The sequence below is a fragment of the Pinus tabuliformis genome, chromosome 2_2 (genome assembly GCF_031772625.1).
Source record: "Pinus tabuliformis cultivar Carrire ecotype Pingquan chromosome 2_2, CPIR1, whole genome shotgun sequence".
Taxonomy (NCBI): Eukaryota; Viridiplantae; Streptophyta; class Pinopsida; order Pinales; family Pinaceae; genus Pinus; species Pinus tabuliformis.
In genome coordinates, this window is record NC_142300.1 from 164,539,160 (window position 1) to 164,551,883 (window position 12,724).

Sequence of the window (12,724 nt, forward strand, 5' to 3'; positions counted from 1 at the left end):
CCCCCTATCGCGTAGTCCCCAAAACTAAGTAGTGTGGTTTATATTCCCGCTCTCCCTTGTAGCTGCCTGGAGCACTAAGACTATATGATCGTCATATAGTCATTGAGATGTATCTCCTACATATGGTTTCAATCATCTTCCATTCACTTTTCCCAGAAAAGGTTCTCCGTTCAGCTTTGTGAGCTAAACCACACCCCCATCTGTGATTTTTTGTTTATGACATATGGCCCCAACTAGTGCATCTGAAACTTTCCTAAAAACTTAGCGAACTTACTATCATATAATAATACCAAATCCTCTACCTTTAATGTGAACAGCTTGATGTGGCAATCATGCCAAGCTTTTTCACGTTCCTTCTAGACTTTCTAATGGAATCCAACCAAGAATCTATCTTCTTCAAGCTCCATTAGTTGTGTGAGTCATTCTTCCAAGGCTCTGTGGTTTGTCATTCCTATGAAGACTACTATGTAGAGACTAGGAACAATATATTCCATAGGCATCAAAGCTTCTATACCATAGACCAACTGGAAAGGTGTCTGACTTGTTAGCTTTTTCAAGTAGTCCTGTAAGCCCACAGCACTGTTGATATGCGTACGTCCCAATCATTCCTCTGCTCATTGCAAACCTTTGTCAACGCATTCTCCAGGATCTTATTGAAGGCCTCAACTATTCCATTAGCTTGAGGATGGTATGGTGTACTCTTTTGATGATACACTTGGAACTCTTATGTCAGAACGTTGATCATTTCATTGAGGAAGTGTGTACCATGATCACTCATCAACACTTTTGGGCAGTCGAACATGGTTAACATGTACTCAAACAAGAACTTTGTTGTTGTGGCCCCTATACAATCCTTCACCAGTTGTGCCTCCAGCCATCTGATCAGATACTTTGTCGCAGTTATGATATAGTGTGCACCTGTTGTTGGCTTGTTGGGGCCTGACCCAGGTTCGTAGATGATTTATCCAAACAAATCCCAGTACTACTCACCCTGTCAGCAACGGTCCACGGAGCGTGGACTGAGGTCTCAACCGAAGTAGTATGGGAGGGTGCTAGAACTAGGTTTCTGCACCTTGGGGATGTTTGATGGGTTCCAAGTGGTCCACGATTTGTCCTTGTGCACATGTCGCTATGTGCACTTATCAGTACCTCGCAGCCTGCAATGTTGCCTTTGCGCAAGCTTACCTGGGGCTTGAAGAGTGTTATTACCCAAATCTTTACTAGTAACCCGATATTAGTTGACTAACTTAGCTTATCTGTATGCTTTCAGTTATACTTAACAGTATTCACCATTCATGGAAGTACGTGCAATAAATAAATGGTATAGTTGTAAATGATATCAAATAGGAAATAACACAAGAATAGATACACAGAATTCAGATAAAACTTCTCTTTATTATTCTTCTTCCTCGATTACAGACTCGAATCTGCCTTGCGCACTCAGCTGCAAAGCCTATTCCTACTACTACGACCCAAGATACTAGACTCTTTCTCTATGCTTCGCTATTTCTCAGACTCCCTCCATTGGTTAACTAACTACTTTACAACTTAGAGCCTCGCCCTATTTATAAAATCCCATGGTCCACGGACCATGGGTACTACATTCAAAACTTAGGTCAGACATCCCTATGAATCTAACGTACAATTTGCGCTTATCTGTATGCTTTTATTTAACTAACTTAGCTTATCTGTATGCTTTCAGTTATACTTAACAATATTCACCATTCATACAAGTACACGCAGTAAATAAACCGTATAATTGTAAATGATATCAAACAGGAAATAAAACAAGAACAGATACATAGAATTCAGATAAAATTTCTCTTTATTATTCTTCTTCCTCAGTTATAAACTCGACTTCACCCTACGCACTCAGCTGTAGGGGTCCACGCACTCAGCTGCAGACTCTACTAGGCCTCTACGCACTCAGCTGCAGAGCCTCTTCCTACTACTATGACCCAAGATACTAGACTCTTGCTCTATGCTTCGCTATTTCTCAGACTCCCTCTGTTGGTTAACTAACTACTTTACAACTTAGAGCCTCGCTCTATTTAAAAAATCCCACGGTCCACGGACCATGGGTACTACATTCAAAACTTAGGGCAGATAGCCCTATGACTCTAACGTACAATTCGCACTCTGCGCCCACAATTCGCGAAGTTTTTACAACAATATCACTCAAAACTTGGGCTTTGAGCCCCAAACCATGTTGTGGGGGGATTCCATGCCCAACAGGCCCCCAACACAAACATCATGATTCGCCCTCGAGTCACTATATCGGTGCAGTGATCTTGGTTCGGAGTCCCTCCAACTGGTCCTGAACGGTCTTGATGTCTGCAGTGCACTGAGCTACTGCTTGTTGTACCTATTGCATTATCTCTTCTAAGCCCTCTATTTCCGACGTGTTGTGTTGCATCTGTGCATGCATCTCCTAAATCTACGCAAGCTTTCCTTCAATATCTACCGTGATTGTGAAGGCTTTGTCAATCCATGGCTCGATGCACGCTTTGAGAACTGCTTCCTTATGGCGCGCCGCGTCCACCTGCTCCTTTAGTGCCTTGGCTTTCTGCATTCTTGTAAGCTGCTGAGTAAGGACTACTGTCTACGCAGTCCCCCTAATGTTGTCATACTATTGCTGGAGTTTACGTGCTTTTGTCTCTAGTTTCTGGATGTTGTGGTCCTCCTGCAATGTCGTGAGGACCTCAAGCACCTGTTCCAACATGTTGGTACAGTCACGCACTACACCTCCAATCTCTTCCAACTCTGTTGTAATAGCATTGGTGAACTGTTCTTTGATTTCTAGGGGAGTGGAAGGCTGCGCCTTTAACCGCAACTCAACGATCTGGAGATTCAACTCTAGTTTCACCCTTGTTGTCTCTTCTCTCGAGTCATGGACTCCACTGGCCAAACTATGGATCCGCACTTCCACTGGTAGATCTATTGCGATAGCCAGCTTTGGAACGCATCGTCAAGCATCATCTATCGTCTGCACCAGCCTTTGGTTCTACGACACCAACTCGTCGCGTTGTAAGCTGAGCTGCTCCATATTAATCTTCTGTTCACTAAGAACTTGGATTATGCGGTTCTCCCTAGCGTGCAACTCTGTTGTTATTCCATGTTGTAGCTGATAGAGCGTTTCCTAGGGAAGGGCAGGTAGATTAAGGCCAAGGCCTTTCATCATGCTAAGCGTCATTCGGTCCATCGCATCTAATGATACTAACACTCCCTCTGGAAACACTATTGTGTTAGCCATTCTTGCGTGCAGCATCTGCTCTGCTACTGGAGTACCTATTGCGACGTGGGTAGACAGGGTACCTTCCTGAGGGGCCCACACTTGTAACTCCTATAGCTGCACCCTAAGGGACCCCAACACACTCTGGTGCTCCGTCATAAACTCTTGGAGTGCTTCATTGGTGACATCAAAGACGTCTCACTGATGTCATGGAGATCACCTTCAGTTAAGGTGATCGGGTTAATGGCCAGCTTCGAGGCCTTGACCTTCTTCCTTGGACCCCATCTCTTTGTGATGTGCAGCCATTTGAGCTGTGTGGACATGGTCCTGGGGTCTGCACTCCCTTTTGTTATATCTGTGTCCTTTACCTCCTGCCCTCAGGATGTTGCTTAGCCCTCCTTTTCATGTACCATTGTGGCCTCTGCTATCTGCGCTACTGCTGCTTCTACGGCCTTCTTCTACTCTGCGGCTTCCTATGCCACTTCGTGGACTGCTCTTACCTCATCTGCCACTTTTTCATTCTACCTTCTCGCGGCCAGTTGGGTGACGTGCATCTTGGCATCATCCTTATTTTTCTATGTTGTCGATTTCTCTAGTTTGTCCAAATCTAGGGCACGCCACTCGAGAGGCCATGTCTCCAATACTGTAAAGATCGCGTCGTCAGTGGCTACAAATGTTAGCTTCATCCACTGCTTCGCCAGATCCTTCCACACCCTAATGTATATGTTGTGCATATCCGCCTGGAAGTATGCAAAACTCTATAGGCTATTGTGCACCATAGATGACAGGTGTGGCCTCCTGTTGATCAACAGTCGGATGCTCGCCTCCATGAGCACCCAAAAAAAATTTATATCATGAATCGTGTCCTTGGTGGCCCATAGCAAACCGTACTTCACTTCACGGCCTCTAGTAAGTCTTGGTCAATGTCCAGGAACTGACTATCCTCTGGCAGTTCTCCTGCTACCATCAAGATGCATAAGAGAAACCACGCGTAGTGGAAGGTCTTACCCTACTCCTAGGCTTTGCGACAGTTTATCAAAAACTCCTCGCAGAGGAACTTAGCCCAGTTGAACTGGACCCCCTCTACACATTGTTCGGCCAACGCGACCACCAACACTGGTACCTCATCAGCGTGACATTTTCTCATCACTTTACCGGCCAGGAGTTGGGTGGCTATGCGCACCCCCTTATCCTTGATGCTAGAGATGGCATAGCCCCTCTTCTTTTTCTCCAGCTTATACTTTGCCTTCATGGCCTCTGTGAGAGCCAAATCACTACTTTTCCCGGCTATCATCGCGGGGTCCTTTCCCTTACAGGGAAGCCGAGAAATCTAGTGGATGAGGTTTGCCATGATGGGAATAGGCTCCTCTAGCCATAGATACCCATCATGCACCAGGCAGAGCAGCTGCCTGATGACGAAAATGGTGATGGGCACGCGGTGGAAATGTGGAATCCATAACAAGTGTAGCAACCTGGCCTTTTCCACACCACGCAGCCATTTTCGCGGCTCTAACGCTATCACTACCCCCTCCGTATTCTGCTTCATCATATTTTCCATCTCTAAGTGTGGGAACTTCTCGCTGTCTGTGAGGTCCCAGTCTTCAAATTTCATGGTGGGCATGCAGCCTAGGTGCGAGCCCTCAAATACAATGCCATCGGGGAGGAGCGGGGTCTGGAGTGAACTCTTCATTGCATCCAAATCCTTCGATACTTTGGCTTTTCCTTTCCATGGAGGGACATACGCAGGTATTTTCGCCACAGAGGGCAACGGTTGGATGTCCTCCTCCACATCTTCTTCTTCTTCTGCGATGGCAATCAGGGCCTACAAATCTTCTTCCTCCTCATCTGTTTCAATTGTGATTGCCTTCCCTTTTTCTTCCATTGATAACTTGTTGTGCCACAGATTCCTCGAGGACATGCATACTGGTCCCATTGCTTGCTTATCCTTCTTCGGCCTCGGTGTCCGTGATGATTTGGGGATTTTTGTCCCAACCCCAATGCCTTCGAGAACATCCTGTACCATGGGGGTCTATGTGGCCTCATTGGTGGTTCCTTCCTCAATTACCAACCCATCCTTAGTGGTTGTCATCATCTCTAAATAGTATTTTGTCTTTTGCAACCTCAAGGGCTCTATTATCGCTCGGCTCTCAACGCTCTATGCTCTACTTAGCTGCTTAATGCTCAAATGACCAAGTGTCATTCGCTGGCTCACCCTTTGAGTTTTATAATACCTTTTGAATTCAAATTCGACTGTTCCCCCCCATTTCGGGCCACCAATGCTTCCTTGGTGCAAGATTTTCCCAAATCTTACCCATAACTTTCACCTTAAATTCCCGCCGCCCGCTCCATATCCCCTTAAAGCAAACATCTCATCATGAACAGTGACACAAACAGTCACTTCCCAGCTAACTCGTGCGGCATCATAGCCCTCCGTGCATGGTCGCGAACCCTGTGATGTCCTACTCCTGCGTGCATCTCTCATATCGCGCAGCCCCCAGGTAGAATATTTTATAGTCCCGTGCTCCCTCTCAACTTCCTAGAACGCTAAGATTGTACTCCCTATGTCTAGTCAGGTGGGCGCACCACCCTTGTGGGGCTTCGTCTCGTCCTCCACCATGGTTTGCGGAGAATACCCATCTTCCCTTGTAGTGATCAGCATCATGCACTCTACTATTTGCATTGTGCTGCCCTAGTCACTACGTTTTGCGAGATGCAGTCTCAGCCACGGTAGCAGACTAACCAATTCACAATGATAGCTTTCCAATTTGTCAGTATGACTGTATGCACCTTGCCTTGCCATCCTCGATTTCTTGACGAGAAATGATTTCTTTATTTCGTTTTCCAGTGTCTTGACCTCTGCATCCATTAAAATTCTTTTCTCCCTTAGCCGTACCCGGTCTTTTTCAAGTTCACAAAGTCTAAAGTTTCCCTGTCGGATTTCTTTCTCAAGTCTTATATGTTCTGTTTCACACAACTGTGTGATTTCTTCGTTATGGTCAGTGTGGACCATTGTATCTATGGGTGTTGTTATGCGTGGACTTGTCTTCACATGCTCCACAAGGACTACAGCCACTGTTTCATACTTTAGCTTCGAAAGCGATTGCGCGGTCAGAGTTTTACACATGGTCCTATAAGCCCATACAACCGCTAGTACGTCAGGTCCCAGTCGGTGTGTCTCACATGGTGGACCCTATTCAACACTTTGCATGCCTTGTCAAAGGCTTCCCCATGTATGATGTTTGGTGCGCTAGGTTTTATCGTGCTTTGTCATTCGTGCACTTGTCTAGCCTGCTTCTGCTTGTTGTTCCTGTTTCCCATCGTGATAGTGGTGTGCGTTTGTGTGGGATGCGTACCATACATTTGTACCCATTTGGAAAGGTGGGCTCACAAGCTGTTTCGCCCCTCATAACCAGCTCCCATCTGTAGCTGAGGTTTTCCAAATCATATAAGCATCCCCCTTCTACATTCATGCCAGCTCTCAATAGTTCTTTAATGTGCACCCCACCACCTTGCGAGCGTCACGCACAGCTCCCATTTCATTGCATCAAACTGCTACTGTTCTAGCATTGTGCTTTCAAATTTTTCAGGAATTCATACACCACTGTCAACCCATCATACATGGGTAGATCCCTTACCTCTGTTTTCATGCAACGCAGTGATCTAACTATCATGTTGCAATTGAGCATGGTTACCTCTTATAACCGGTTCTGCCATCGTTTTGTTTCCTCATCCAAATCTAATGTGCAGGAGCTTTTGCACACCCACAAAATTCGGCCATCCACTATAGGATTCACCCAATCATGTTCCTGAGTGGTTATCTTGTAGATACAGTCTAGCTCTTCATCACTCTCGTTGTGTCACACTGGCTCTATGTAGCGCGCTCCTTCTGCAGGGTCTAAAGGCACCATCACGCGTAGTGACTTTTTCTTGAAAATCATTTTGTGCTTCTTTATACTTATTACTCCATTCATATCGGTGGCCCAGTCTATTCCTAGTAGCATAGGATAGGGATTGTTGTCATCGATAATCTCTATCACCTCGAAATCCACTAGCGCACTCACACCTTCAATATCCACCGTTACTCCTTGCAATCTTCCCATGGGTAAGATCTTCTGTTGGTTTTCCATTCACAATTGAATAGGAGACCATTTTAGCGCGGGTCTGCCCATGCGTTCCCATGTTTGGTTTGGCAGTACATTCGCATCTGATCCTAGATCTAGAATTACTTGATCCAGTTCATACTCCCTAATTTTCACAGTCAATCTCATTTCCCTTACTCTTCGCAATGTGTGCTTTCCGAGTTTCTGGACTATGCACGATTCTCCTCACCCAGCACACCTAGTAATAAGTTCCTATAGCACTTTCACAACCTTGTTGCCGTGCAGTAGTTTCATACATGTTTCCAGAAAGGTAGTGATCATTGAAGGATCCATCTCTGGCTCTAATTGATCCTTACTACCTGAAGTGGAGGCCTCCATGAAGCTCTTCTTGTCTTCCATGAATGTCTCCTTCACACACTCCAGATCAAATTCAGGTTCCTTTGTAGGAGCCTTGTGAACCCACGCACTTTCTTCAAGCTACTTACCTTTGTCCTCTTCTGTTGTGATACCGCTTCTGAGCACTATGTTTACATTCGGGTCCTCTTCGCGTGGCTTAGACCTCATCATTTGCAAATTTTGAGTTGGGGGAGGCTGGAGTACCCCTTTCTCGCGTATCCTCGCTATCATTGTAGGGCAGCCCTCCACCTCATGATCAAATAGAGTACAGTATAAACATGATGTTCTCATAGTATTTGTACAATTGTCGGTGTTAGCGCTTGAAATTTCACCTCAGGCTGAGAAAGGTAAACCTCAAGGAAACATCAAACCATTTTCTTCGATTTGAATGCTGCAGCATTATTTGTAATCAACTTATGTGGACAGCCGAAACATGACAATATCTTATTTTCAAGAAAAGAGATAATTACCGAATCCGTGGCCTGCCGGGTGGGAATGGCTTCAATCCACTTCGTGAAGTAATCTGTGGCGGTCAAGATCCATCGATGCTACCCGGAAGATGTTGGGTGGATTTCGCCAATAAAATCCAAGCCCCATTGCTGAAATGGTGCGCTGATTTCAATGGGCTTGAGAGGCAACGGCTGTAACTTTTGCTTTCCTTGAAAAATTTGACATTCATGACAGCTCTTTACCGCTTTATACACATCAGAAAATAGAGAAGGCCAATAGAAACCAGCTCTCAAGATCTTATTAGCCGTGGTCTTCCAAAACAAGTGACCCCTACAGTCACCTTTATGAAAATCTTCTACTGTTGTCTTAGCTTCGTCTTCGACCAAACAGTTCAGCAATATGCCACCGGGATCTTTCCAATAAAGTGCTGATTTGATAATGCAAAATTTGGCAGCCTTTAGCTTCAATGTTCTAGCTTTGTTTCTAGGCATCCCAGGAGGTGAAGACAAATTTTGAAGCACATAAACTATATCAGCATACCAAGGAGAAGACACAAAGATATCAGATACCTGTAGAACTGAATTTTCTTCATCTTCATCGGACAAGGCAGCAATCAAATTAATATCAAGGACGTGAAGATTTGTTTCAGCCATCAACTTAGCAAGACCTTGACCTTTAATCAACTTGGTAGGCTTAATTTCTACATCATACTCTAATAGTGCAGCGATCCACTTACCCCTTCTTCCTTCGGGTTCCATTTGTACTAAAACATCCTTAACAGTTGCATTGGGAACATATGCTAAAATATGAGAATTCAATATGTATACCCGGAAATATTTCAAGGCCTTGATCAGCACCAATGCTTGCTTCTCAATAATATTATAATTCAGTGCTCCATCCCTTATGATACAGCTGAAAAAAGTGATGGGCCTCTCAACCCCATCTCTCTTTTGCATCAATACGGCTGCCAACGTATGCTCAGAAGCAAATGAAAATAAAATAAAATCCGGTGTATAATCTGGGTTGATCAAAGTTGGGGCTGAAGATAAAATTACCTTTATCAAATTAAAAGACTTTACCGCCTCTTCAGTCCATTTGAGCTCGTTGTCCTTCTTGAGCATGTTGGTTATCTCTCTAAGATGTTCAGCAAGATTGGGGATGAAGCGACGCAGAAAATTCAATTTACCATTGAAGGACTGAATTTCTTTCTTGCTACGGGGCTGCTCTAATTTGCTGAATTGCTTCCACCCGTGCAGGATCTATACGAATGCCATCTTTAGAAATGATATGGCCCAGCAGCTTGCCTTCGCTCATAGCAAAAAGACTCTTCTTCGGATTCAATGAGATGCCATACTTTCTGCACTTTTGAAACACCTTAGTCAAATGAAACAAATGCTCTTCATCTAATTTAGAAAACACGGTCAGATCATCAAGATAAACAACTAAAAAGACATCCTTCTCATTTACAAAGGCCATGTCCATTGCCCGCTGAAATGTGGCACCCGCGTTCTTCAATCCAAATGGCATCTTGGCATAATGAAATGTACCCCATGGAGTAGTAAATGTTGTCTTATCACGGTCATCTTCATGTACCAAAATCTGATTATACCTGGAATAACCATCAAGCAATGACATCCTTTATGCCCCCACTACCTGCTGCAATATATGGTCCATTTTGGGCAGCGGATAATTGTCCTTCAATGACACCTTGTTCAGATTTCTGAAGTCTATTCACAATCGAATCTTGCCGGTCTTCTTTCTCACAGGCACCAATTTGGAAATCCAGTCAGAAAACCGGATTGGCACTATGATTCCAGACTTATACAACCTGTTGACTTCCTTCTCAATCAATGGCAGCAATTTAGGATTAATCCTTCTCAACTTTTGTCGGAAAGGCTTTTGATTTGGCTTTATGGGAATGGTATGCTGAATGATACTTGTGTCATAAGTTTTCAAGTCTGAATAGTCCCATGCAAAAACATTAGAGAAAGAAGACAATAATCTGATATACTCTTTCTTTACCTTTGGCGGCAATGCTTTCGAGAGCTTCACCATCTTTGGATTTTCGGCTGTCCCAAGATTGACATCTTCAACACCTTCGTCCGTTGGCCTCAAAGTTGGCTTGCAGGCCACATCATCTTGATCGAACAATTCTTCCAAAGGAATTAATCCTTTAGGAATGTAATTATCCTTGAGCTGCAATACATCCATCTGATTTACTCCTTCTGCTTCCGTGTCTATTGAAATGTCTTCGAATTTACCCTCAATTTGCAGAAAATCCTTGATTTCTTCGTCATCTTGAAAAACTTGCCAACACCTTTGATTATCTGGAACTGTAGGACGATGCTTCACATATATCTCAAAATTATCGCTGGAATTCATGGGTATTTTCAAATTACTTGCTGCCTTTGCCAATGCATCCGCAACACCATTTTGAATCTGGGGCACACATGTCAAAGTATGTTCTGAAAACCGCTTTAAGATATCTAGGACAGCATTCCGATATGCTCGCATACGAGGATGTTTGGCCTGAAATTCACCTCTCACTTGCTTGATAACCAACTCGGAGTTGCCATATACCGCTATCTTCTTTGCCTTCAACTTCCGAAGGATTTTCAGACCAGCAATAAGAGCTTCGTATTCCGCCTCATTATTTGAACAATCAAATGCCAATTTATAAGAACATACCCGTACCTTGCTTGGAACTTGGTTTTGGACTGAAAATGGGCTTCGAATCCACACACCTATACCAGCACCATTGCTGCCCACTGCGCCGTCAAAATCCATGGTCCAAAGACCATCCTCATAATCTTCTAAATGCTGAAAATCTGATGTTGTTGCATGCTCTGTTTGTTGCCCACTTGTTTCAGCAATTGGCCTTATGACAGCAGACCTTTCTTCACTTTCCTTTGTCAAAGCTTCTCTGAAATTTTCTGAAATGCCTGGTATATCTTCTACTTGCACTAACTGACTATCTACCTCATTGAAATTATCCACAAACAAAACAAAAGATTCTACATCTGTTTGTACATAATTTACAGGATGATTGACGGGTTTTTCCTTACTAGTGATCATGTATTTCATCTTTTGTTCCCGATATAACTTCCTCATTTGAACGAAAACTGGAATTGTAGCATAAGAAAAATCAAGCTGAAGTGTACCTTTGAGCTTGGCTCCCCATGATCTCGACAGAAACATGCCAAACCGCGGAGGAATATCCGCCACCACCACATCCATCAAAACATTCTTCGCTGGAATTTGATCTAGACTCACCACCAAGTCTTTAATCAAACCAATACATCTTACCCGGCTGGAATCAAATGAATACAAATCATGATACTTCCTTGTTATGTCAAGTCCCAGCTTCTCCATGATCGTTTTCGGCATCAAATTATGCGAAGCTCCCGAGTCAAACATGGCATTGTGCAACACAAACTCATGCAATCGCAAACTGATATAAAATGGAGGAACATCACTTTCAGGAGACTCACCATTTAAAGCTGGCCCAAAAATCAACTCTGGCTGATCATCTTGTACATTCACCGTGTCTAGCATTGGATCAAAATTCAACATCTTGGAGAGCTGGCCTCGGTATGTGCTATTCTTCATAATTTATGTCAAAGGAATGGGCACTTTCAACTTTGCAATCTCATTCTCCAAACTGAAAACTGAAACCTTCTCACCTTCTTTAGCCGGATTATCTCTTTTATCAGCTTTATCTTTTGGTGCATTTGATGGCTGATCCATCTTAGCAGCTGGTGATGATTGACTTGTTGAAGGACCGACTATATCTTTTCCTTTTGCGTGTGAGGAAGCTGAATCATTCTTTGCTGATGTATCTTTCCTTTTCTGAATGGGATTTATGGGAATAGCTCGGTTTCTCAATTGCCTTTGCTGGCCTTGCTGGGCTGATAACGCATGCAAATACCCTCTTTGATACTCTTCGGATTCTTCTTCAAGTATTGCATCGTTTGACAAAATATAATGCTCATCTTGGGGAATGACGGAATTACTCACCAACTCATCTTCTTCTGTAATATAAGTGGGCATGTCATCAAGAGTGAAGAAGTGGTTTTCCTCTCCAAAATTATCACCTTCATCATCAGATTCTTCACTAACAAAATTCTGCTGAAAAGGAGGTTTCATTTGCTGCTGAATTGCTGCCTCTTGTGCCTTTGTTTCATGCTGCTTGATCCTATATTATTGCTGCTGTTGACCTCTAAAATTTGGATTACGAATCTGAGGCTCCGGCTTGTCAATAGTAACCTTTTCAAATGCCCTTTTAAGCTGTTCAATTTCACGGAGAACCTGATTTGATGTGGATGCTTCCTCCTTGATTGTGACTCGCTTTTCAGCCTTCATTCTTGCTCTTTTGTCATTCAAGTTTGCCTCAACGCTGACAGCAATCTTCTGCATATCCTCCAAGGTAGGTGGATCTCTGTCTCTCAATGAGTAGGCCATCTCCGGATCAAAACCATCCGGGAACTTAAGAAGTGCTGATTTTCTTGACGGTCTCAAGTCATCGGGAATAGCATTGTAAACTGTA